The sequence below is a fragment of the Miscanthus floridulus genome, chromosome 4 (assembly GCF_019320115.1).
Source record: "Miscanthus floridulus cultivar M001 chromosome 4, ASM1932011v1, whole genome shotgun sequence".
In the NCBI taxonomy this organism is placed as follows: Eukaryota; Viridiplantae; Streptophyta; class Magnoliopsida; order Poales; family Poaceae; genus Miscanthus; species Miscanthus floridulus.
The window spans coordinates 72,146,141-72,156,314 of NC_089583.1; positions in this window are offsets into that span (position 1 = coordinate 72,146,141).

Sequence of the window (10,174 nt, forward strand, 5' to 3'; positions counted from 1 at the left end):
TGCTCAACCTAAAGCTCTTGAAGCTGGTCTTGTAGTGCTTGCTCCCTTTGAAAGGTGTTGTGGTTAGCCAAAATCCAACCCTGACATCTTTCTTCTGCTAACTCTAAAGCTGCATCTTTGTGATGGGTCACACTATCCACCTCTTGTGCTGCCTCATCTCTCTCAATAGTGAGGTTCATCAGCTGGTTATGAAGCTCGTCTCTCTCGCATGTGGTTTGACCCCACTGTTGCAGACGATAATTTGCAATACCGTGAATCTCCTCAACTTCTTGCTGAGCTCTCCCACATGCATTCGCCCTACGGCGATACTTGCGGGCATGCAACCTGAACTTGTGCTGGGCTTCCATTGCCTTGCCAGCTTCATCTAGCGCACTTGAAAGGGTGTTTTGCTTGACTCGACAAAGCTTCAAGACTGCCATCATAGCACTCATTCTAGCATTGTCGCTCTGCACATGTTCGCCATAGCCTGACCAATGTCCTGAGTCCACTCAGCCTCAGTAGGAGACACTCGGGGAATGGATGAAGCAGGTCCACCCACTAACTCATCCCCAAAGCTCTGTGCTATATCCATCAGCACATCAAGGGCAGCAACCTGAGCGGCTTCCCATGGGCTTCGTCCATCAGTCTCAATGCTCCACCCATGCCACAACAGTCTTGTGGGGTTTTGCGGCACTACAAAGGTCATGACATACCATGGTACATATCCCAATGGTACCACCTGCCTCCACGTGTAGCTGGGTGCCTCCGGGTACCCAACTGAACTGAGCACCCTCTAGAGCAAGGTGGGAGTACCGAACTGGTCCAAAAAGGTGTTGCTACCAGTAGGAAACATGGGCGCGACCATCTATATCAAAAAGGGATGCAATTCACGTGAGAGGATTATTTTGCTGAGAGATTGCACTTTACACTTGGGATAAGCAATTATAAGGGAGGGAGTAATGCAATATGAATGACATGAGTGAATATGATGCATGCACGTTCCGTACGTCCTCACAAACCTATGAAAATTTAAGCTTTAGCGGAATATACGGTGGCATACATATGTTCTCTCAATTAGCGGTAACTACTCGATCTACACGGTGCGTTGTTAGCGTACCTATAGAAAACTTCATTGCAGCCCAACCCAACAAGATATAATGCTAATAATCACAAGTAGTAACTAAGATACTCTCCATATATACATCCCTAGATATATATACTTCGGTATCCAAACTACCCGACAAATGTACCCACAATTAAGTACCTTCATATATACATGTATGCAACATGTAAATACTCCAGTAACCACAACTAGCTCTCTCCTAGACCGATGGTTGAATGGTCATGCTCTCGCAACTCACGCTTACCTTGGCGTAGAGGCAATTGATCCATACATTACCATTCAAACGAATGGCACCCATGCAATATCACGCCGCATGGACGACGAAATAGAAACAATCAATTTCCCCTAAGTTAGTAATTATATATAAGCCACCTAGATGTCCTTAAGTGGGCTACAAGGGATGTGATCACCAGTACACCATAAAAATTTTGATTTTTGAACACTTATATATAACTATAAGTTGGAAAACCGTTTTCACAACAAAATCTTTTGTTTTAAATAGCCGTAAGACATGTTTAATGTTGAATCTAGCTCTAATGCTAGCTGTCACAGAACTGACCAATTTATAAGAGCACAAGTACAAAAACAATCGCCGAAATGATCAAATTCTCGAACTTGAGCCCATATAAACCCGGTAGTCAACTAAAATCTCGAAGGATTTCAAACCAACTTGCATACAACCAAGATCACAATAATTCAACATAACATATCATACGTTACAACATTTCGCAGACGTTCGCAAATAGATTACATCATCACAGAGTCATCGTTATTACAAAACAAGTCTTGTACAGCATGCAGAAGCAAATAGTTTAACTTATACACCCGAGTTCAAATACACATACTGGTTTGCTGATCACAATCCGCAAAAGCATTCAGATAAGAGAATAGAGATCATGCCCATGATCTAGTCTTCATCACCCGCCGGGTGGAGACAATACTTAGAGAATCCCTGATATAGAAGGTCATCTGCAACAAGAGAGAATAAACTCTGAGTACGAGAATGTACTCAGCTAGACTTACCCTGTCGAAAACCAAACAAATTACACCAAGGATTATGCATAGCTTAATATAGTGGATCTGGCTGACACTTTCTTTTTGCAGAAATGCATAAGTAATAAGATCAACTCTTAACCTGAACTAGCAGTGACTTTTAGCAATTAACCTATCATCTATATTAGCACCTGTACTAAGCAATCATTTTATTAGGGTGCAAACATTAATAACCATATTAGGTATTCATTGTGGCAACCTTATCATCATCATCCATTTAACCATATCGTTAAATTAATTGAATCTACGTTGCCGCTGCTCAGTCAAGTTCTCACTATCTAGGAGAGATGGCAATTCGAATCGATTCCTATCCAGCTGGAGGGGTATTCCTAACACAAACCCTGCTTCCCCCGTCAGGGTCGCAATCAAGTCACTGTTGGTACAATTCAGAAATCGCGAGTCCGAATAGTGCCGCAAAATCAGAGAACCACTCTGCCATGAGTGCTCGGTGACTTAACCCGCCCTTGGGCTTACACCAATGGTTCCCTGCACATCCTTACTTCCATCTAGATTACAGACCCCTACTCGCATCCCCGGCCAGAACCGAGCTACTAGGCTTCACGGTCGGAACAACTTATTCGGCCAGCTAAGTGTTAGGCTGCGTTCAACATGACATAAGGACGTACAGCGTATCGGTCCTTAAACGACTCAGACGGAGTCACTATGTTCAAACCTACACAAGACCCCGCCTGGTCTTAATTCATTATTCACATGGTTCTTTTCCACGATAGCAAATATAGCCAACCGTGATCCACCTCATCCTAAAGCTCGCAGGTGATAGGAAATCACCTGACTTCTACCGCACTAAGCATGACTAAGCATTTAACCCGTTCCTAAACTTAAATAGGATTCCAGTGCGATATCTAGACAAGGAGGGATATATAATGCAGCAATTGGTTCCAACCAATTCCTATACTTAATGCATCATCAACGAATAAAAGGTACTCAATATATTTGTAAAAACATGGGAGGCTTAATATGCTCCGGGGCTTGCCTTTCAGGAACGAGGAAGGCTGGTGGTCAGGGCACTCGGGCAACTGCTCCGTGGCGACTTCTTCGTCGGCTTCCTACACCTCGGGCTCCTCCTCCTGGTTGGCTCCCTCAAACTCCAGCAACGTCACTCCCTCCGGCACACCTATTGCATGAATGCGCAAGATAAATATCATTGATGCACATAAACGAATGTCAGGGATGCTCGGGGAATGCACATGTTCGCTGTAGTCTGCATATTCCAACTTAAGCCCTATTCAAATCACTTTACTTACCAAGTTTATACAATCTAATGTATAATTGCTCATCTTCAGTTAATGACCTAGCACCTGCACCGAAGCATATTCTCAAGTTAGGCTAACCCCTAAACAATCAATGAGAACATTGCATCAAGCATACACTCAACATTTGTATTTCCGCAAAATGAAGACTATGTAGTGGTACAGTAAACTAGCTAGAACTGGAGATTTATAAATCCAAACAACCTGCAACAAGACAATTTGAAAAGCTTATGAAATTGTCTACAATTCATTTTCAGACCTCAAAGCATGATTCAACACTTTACCAAGTCGAATTCTTTGATCAACAGAACTCTGTCCTCACAACACAGAGAGTAAGCAAAACTGGAACCTAACTTTAAACAGCTGTAGTTTCTAAACTACTAGGCCAAATGACATCAAATTTTGACAGGAGCTAGATACATAAATTATCTACAACTCTTGTATTCATCACATTCATAACAAATCAAAATATCATGGGGAACTTTCTAAAGTCCCCAAATCTGTCCAGAGAGACATAATGCAAACGTAATAATTATTAACTTATGATGTAAACAAATAATTGGACAAAACTAACTCTACTCACTTATTACACATATCATAAGAACACCAGAAAGTAGGGTGTTCATCACTCCAAAACATTTCTTTTAATACCTTTCTTAATTTATTTAATTAATTAGAGGAAATGGTAAACATATATGAAAACTACACCATTAAATCTACAAAAATTACAGTAGATACTACATGCTCTAAGTAGACTACCATAAAAAATTCACACCATTTGAGTAAGTATAACAGCCTACACAAAAATGGTAAGGCATAATGGCTTAAAATGGCATAATTAGGAAACCTTAGTGAAAAGTGTCAAGCAACAGATTTCATATTTTTCCTTTCATCTTTAAGGTACTAAGATACTACCCACCAAGTTTCATGGTCATAGGATTCCTAGGTAATTTACAAAAATTCACACAATTATTAATCAATGATAAAAGGAAAATCTATAACTCAAAAGCCATACATGCAATGACTCTCAAATTTTAACCAAAGCTTCTGCTAAGCAAGACTAGCTTACCCACAAAATTTCATAATTTTTGGATCACAGAAACTCAAGATATGATTTAAACAAGTATGCATGCATTCAAAAACACCTTTTAAGTTCCTATTTAATTCATCCAAAATTTCTACATCGTGTGCTCAAGACATATTTTTCTTAAATACTAGACCTCACTATGAGTCTAACAAAATTTGAATCACACCATTTGGATCTACACATTTGGAGTTACAAAATTTACAAAACAACATTCAAAACTAGAAATTTGAACTATCCTTTGGAACAAGCAGTCACTGACGTGTGGGACCCGCCGGACCCGCTTGTCAGTGAGACAGAACAAGGGAGGCAGCATTTGATGGCGCGGTGGTGGTCTTGCTCGCCGACGACGAGGACTCCAGCGACACCACGGCTACCTACTTGCTCTGCGTGAGGAGAGGAACAGATTGGTGCAAGTGGCACGACCTAAGACCTAGCGGAGGGGGCTCGTCGCCGGTGATGGCGGCACGACAAAGCTCTGACACGAGCTGCCGATGATAGCAAGCCATGGCTGGCTCAACCGAGCTCGGTATGAGCTTCAGGAGGTCACTACCGTGCTACCCACGCAAAGAAAAGGGGGCGGGAAAGCCTCGGTGGTAGTTGGCCATGTGGAGCTCCAACTCCGGCGAGACCCCATCATGGTGGCGGTGGTGGAAAATGGCAAATGTGCCCTTACCAAGACCCAATCGGCACGGCTGAGAGGTGGAGGAGGTAGAGGAGAACACGATGGAGCTATGGTGAAGACGTAGTTCATGTTTTTGCGGCGGCGAGCGAGCTAGGCGATGGCCCGGCGTGCTCGGCAATGGCAGAGCGGCTGAGCTCTGTGGTTGCCCGTGGTGGAGGCGATGGAAAGGGAGAAAATGGAATGTGAACCGGTCGGCAGGCGCATGGGGGTGCTCATGTCGTGGCCGGCCGTGCCAGGGCATCCGCAGCGCATGGCAGCGTGATTAGGCGACTGGCGACGCGTGGCGTACACACGGCCGTCGAACTCTGAACCTGTCGAACACTGTAGCTCGCCATTCAGTGATCCAATCAAGCCTGACAGTGCAACTTCAACGCGTTAAAACGACTAAACCGTTGATCAATAGCGAAAACCGTGTACATGAAAGTTGTAGCCCTACCTTCCATCTTCAACTTCTATTCAAGGATCATAGTCTAATTCACCATGAATTAGAAGTTACATCAAGCCAAAGTTGGCCTGATCAAACTGGAATTGTATTTATGACTTAGAAAATTTTCTAAGTATTGATTCAACCCTCAATACTGACTTGTGGGACCTTTCTAAACATGTTGTGCCCATTTTCATGACTTGGCTTCTAAACAAAGTTTGTTCCTTATCAAATTTGCTACAACTTTGTTTTAGGTTGCTCAGACATGCAAACATCCTAAGCTACACTTTTTAAACAGTCAAACAAAAGGGTTTAGGGGTCAAAACAAGTCAAACCACTTTTGAAATCCTATTTAGGCAACATGATCAATATGAACAATGTTCCAAACAGCATTCTAGGTGTCACCAAGTTGTTTAAGAGAATTATTAGCCACACCACACCTTGGTCACACAAGAATCAAGCATCGTATGTACTGAAACAATGAAAAACACATGAAATGTTACAATTGTTTCATAGTCATGTTTCACCTGTTTCATGATCTTGTTGCATAGTATTAACTAACTTTGTTTCACTAAAGTGAGTTGCACATGTTGCACTTAAGTGTTGCACACTTTTCATTTCATAATAGAAACAACACACATGAAATATAACGATACATTGCAATGTTTCAAAATCATGTTTCAGGCAATACAAGCTTATGAATGGAGGAATGATGCTCATGTTCATGAAATGCAAGTGCAAATGTGGAAGCCAAACACCTGGGGTGTTACAGTAGCTCTCAAGGCAAACAAATCAAACAAGGCCTTCACCTCAAGCAAGCCACCAAGATCAAGACAAGCACGATTGAGATGGTTGATTCATCAAGTGACTCAAGTGATGATGAAGATGATGAAGTGTCTTCCAGTGAGATTGGTGATGTTGCTTTGTTCATGAGGAAGTAAAAGAAGGGGTTGAAAAGAGAAGGGTACAAGTTTGTGAATAGAAGATTTCCAAACAAGCAAAAGAGGAAATGCTATAATTGTGGAAGCATGGAGCATTTTATTGCCAATTGTCCTTATGAGAACAAAGAGGACAAGAAAGACAAGAAGAAGCACTACAAGAAAGATGACAAGACCCAACACAAGAAGAACAAATATTCAAGTCAAGCTCATATTGGTCATGAATAGGATTCAAATGATGATAGCTCAAGTGAAGAAGAAATAAAGAAAGTTGCAACAATTGCTATCAAGAAGCATTCTTCTTCACCAAAGCTCTTCACTAACTTGATCGATGATGAGGAGAGGTATACACTCTTTTGTCTTATGGGCAAAGGAGAAAAGGTAAAACCTAAATCCAAGCCTAAACCCTCTCCTCCATCTAGTGATGAATCCGACATAGACTCTAGTGATGATGAAGTAAACAACTTGGCAAGTAAAATTGATAAAAAATCTAAGAACTTCATAGCCAAGGTGATAGATGAATTAGAGAGAATTCAAGCTACTCTTGCCAAACAAGAGAAACTCTATGTTACTTGCAAGAAAGCTCTTGCATCAGAAAGAAGTGAGGTTGAAACTTTACATTTGGAAGTCGACCAATCGGAAAGTGTCGTAGCTACCCTAAAGGATGATCTAAATACTCTTCAAGAATAGAACAATGCCCTCAAGACAAGAAATGAGGAGCTTGAAGAGCAATTTAGCATCCTTTGGGGATAAAACCTCACATCCTACGAAAGTAAGTGAGATCTCTAATGCATCTACTAACAAGGGTTGTGATAGATGCTATAATGTTGATTTAGAGGCTTGTGCTACTAACCTTGCTAATATGGAAGCTATGAAGAAGGAGGCTGCTAGACTCAACAATATCACAGCTAGTGGGTGCATGGATGATGCCAGCAAGAAGCCCAAGTTCATTCAAGGAAGACATCCATTCATCAAGGATGGACTTGATCACAAGAAGGGTGGCAAGACCGACAAGACGCACATGGTAAATGGAGTGTCTTGCATAAGGTTCGAGAAGAAGGAGACCATTGGGGAGGTGCTGCCAGTATAGACCATGGAGGTTCCAAGCCTGAACGTGGAGGCTCCGCGCCCTAGAGGTTCTATACCAAAACGTGGAGGGTCTAGGGTCTAGAAGCACAGCAGAACCAACAAGAACAAGACACAATCTCAACCAAGGTAGCAGCTCCTAAGGCTTCTAACAATCGTCTGCAGGTTAAGGAGAATCAAATTATGCCCAAGAGGAACAAGTGTGCTCATGAGCCCAAGACCCATGTATCCAAAGAGAGCATGTCCTCTGGCTATGTGTTGAGACGCAACAACCTTGTTAAAGTTGTTGCCACGTATTTTGGAAATGAGCCCAACATATATGTGAAAAGATCTCTATGGGTTCCTAAGATTCTATTGGCTAACACTCAGGGCCCTAATGCAAATTGGGGACCTAAAAGAGGGAACTAAACTTGTTTTGTAGGCATACTCCTTCAGTGGATCAAGTTGGGTGCTTGATAGTGGATGTACAAATCATATGATCGGAGAGAAGAGTATGTTCTCATCTTATACCCAAATGGAAGGTCCAAGTGAAAATATAGTATTTGGGGATAATTCAAAAGGATAAGTGCTTGGTGTCGGTAAAATCTCTATAACTCAAGATCATTCAATTTCCAATGTTTTACATGTTGATTCGTTAAGTTACAATTTATTATCTGTATCACAATTATGTGAGATGGGCCTTGATTGTCACTTTACGGATAAGGGTGTGACCACCATTAGAAGGGATGATTCCTCTATTGCTTTTATAGGCCACTTGAAGGGCAAGCTTTACCTAGTTGATTTCAACAAAAGTAAAGCAACACTTGAGACTTGTTTAGTGGCAAAATCTAGCATGGGTTGGTTATGGCATCGCTGACTAGCTTATGTTGGGATGAGGAACTTGGCTAAACTTATAAAGGATGGACACATCCTTGGACTAATGAATGTTCAATTTGAGAAAGATAGGATATATAAAGCATGCCAAGCCAGAAAGCAAGTAGGCGTATCACACCCACCAAAGAGCATCGTCACTACCTCAAGACCATTGGAGCTTATCCACATGGATCTCTTTGGACCGGTTGCATATGTTAGTGTTGGCGGTAACAAATATGGTCTTGTTGTTGATGATTAGTCTCACTTCACATGAGCGTTCTTTGTGTATGATAAGAGTGAAGTGCAAGGGAAGGTGAAAAACTTCATTAGAAGAGCACAAAGGGAGTTTGGGCTACCTATCAAGAAGGTGCGAAGTGACAATAGCACCGAATTCTGCAACACCAACATTGAAGAGTTTCTTGATGAGGAGGGCATCAAGCATGAATTCTTGGCTCCATATACCCCTCAACAAAGTGGGGTGGTTGAGAGAAAGAACCACACTCTTATTGACATGGCAAGAACAATTCTTGATGAGTACAAGACTCCAGACAATTATTGGGCCGAAGCAATCAACACCGCTTGTCATGCTATCAACCGCCTCTATCTTCATAAGTACTACAAGAAGACATCATATGAGCTCCTAAATGGTAACAAACCCAAGGTGTCATACTTTAGAGTATTTAGGTGCAAATGTTTCATTCTTAACAAGAAGCCCCGAAGCTCTAAATTTGCACCTAAGATTGATGAAGGCTTTCTTCTTGGTTATGGTCCAAACGAGCATGCTCATCAGGTTTTCAATCTTTCTACTGGAAGAACTGAAATCATGGTAGACATAATGTTTGATGAATCTAATGGCTCTCAAATGGAGCGAGTTGATCTAGATGTTGTAGGAAAAGAAGAGCCGCCTTGTGAAGCAATCAAGCATTTGGCCATAGGTGATGTGAGATCAGTTGAAGCAACTAAAGAAGAAGACCCTCCACTACAAGCTTTAACACCACTCCAAGGGCCAACTATTGTACCATGTCCTATGAACATGCAGGACGTGGAAGCTCCATGCCTGAACACAAAGGCTCTAGGGCATGGAGGTTCTACGCCTGAGTGCGGAGGCTCCAAGGTCTAGGACAACAATCAGCAAGAGGATGAACATATTCAAGATAATGAGCCTCAAGTTGATGTTGATAATGATAACCAACCCCTACATCAACCTTTAGATAGGCCACCTCATCCAAGAGTGCATCAAAGTATACAACAGACCATCCCGTTGATAACATCCTTGGGAGCATAAGAAAGGGGGTAACAACTCAATCTCATCTAGCAAATTTTTGCCAATTTTACTCATTTGTTTCCTCCATGGAGCCACTTAAGGTAGAAGAAGCTCTTAAGGATCCGGATTGGGTGATGGCTATGCAAGAAGAGTTGAACAACTTTGAGAGAAATCAAGTATGGGAGTTGGTGGAAAGACCCAATACTAATGTGATAGGCACTAAGTGGGTCTTCTGAAACAAGCAAGATGAACATGATGTGGTGATAAGGAATAAGGCAAGATTGGTTGCTCAAGGGTTCACTCAAGTTGAAGGGCTAGACTTCGAAGAGACCTTTGCACCGGTGGCAAGACTTGAAGCAATTCGAATGCTTCTAGCCTTTGCTATCCATCATGATTTCAAGCTATATCAAATGGA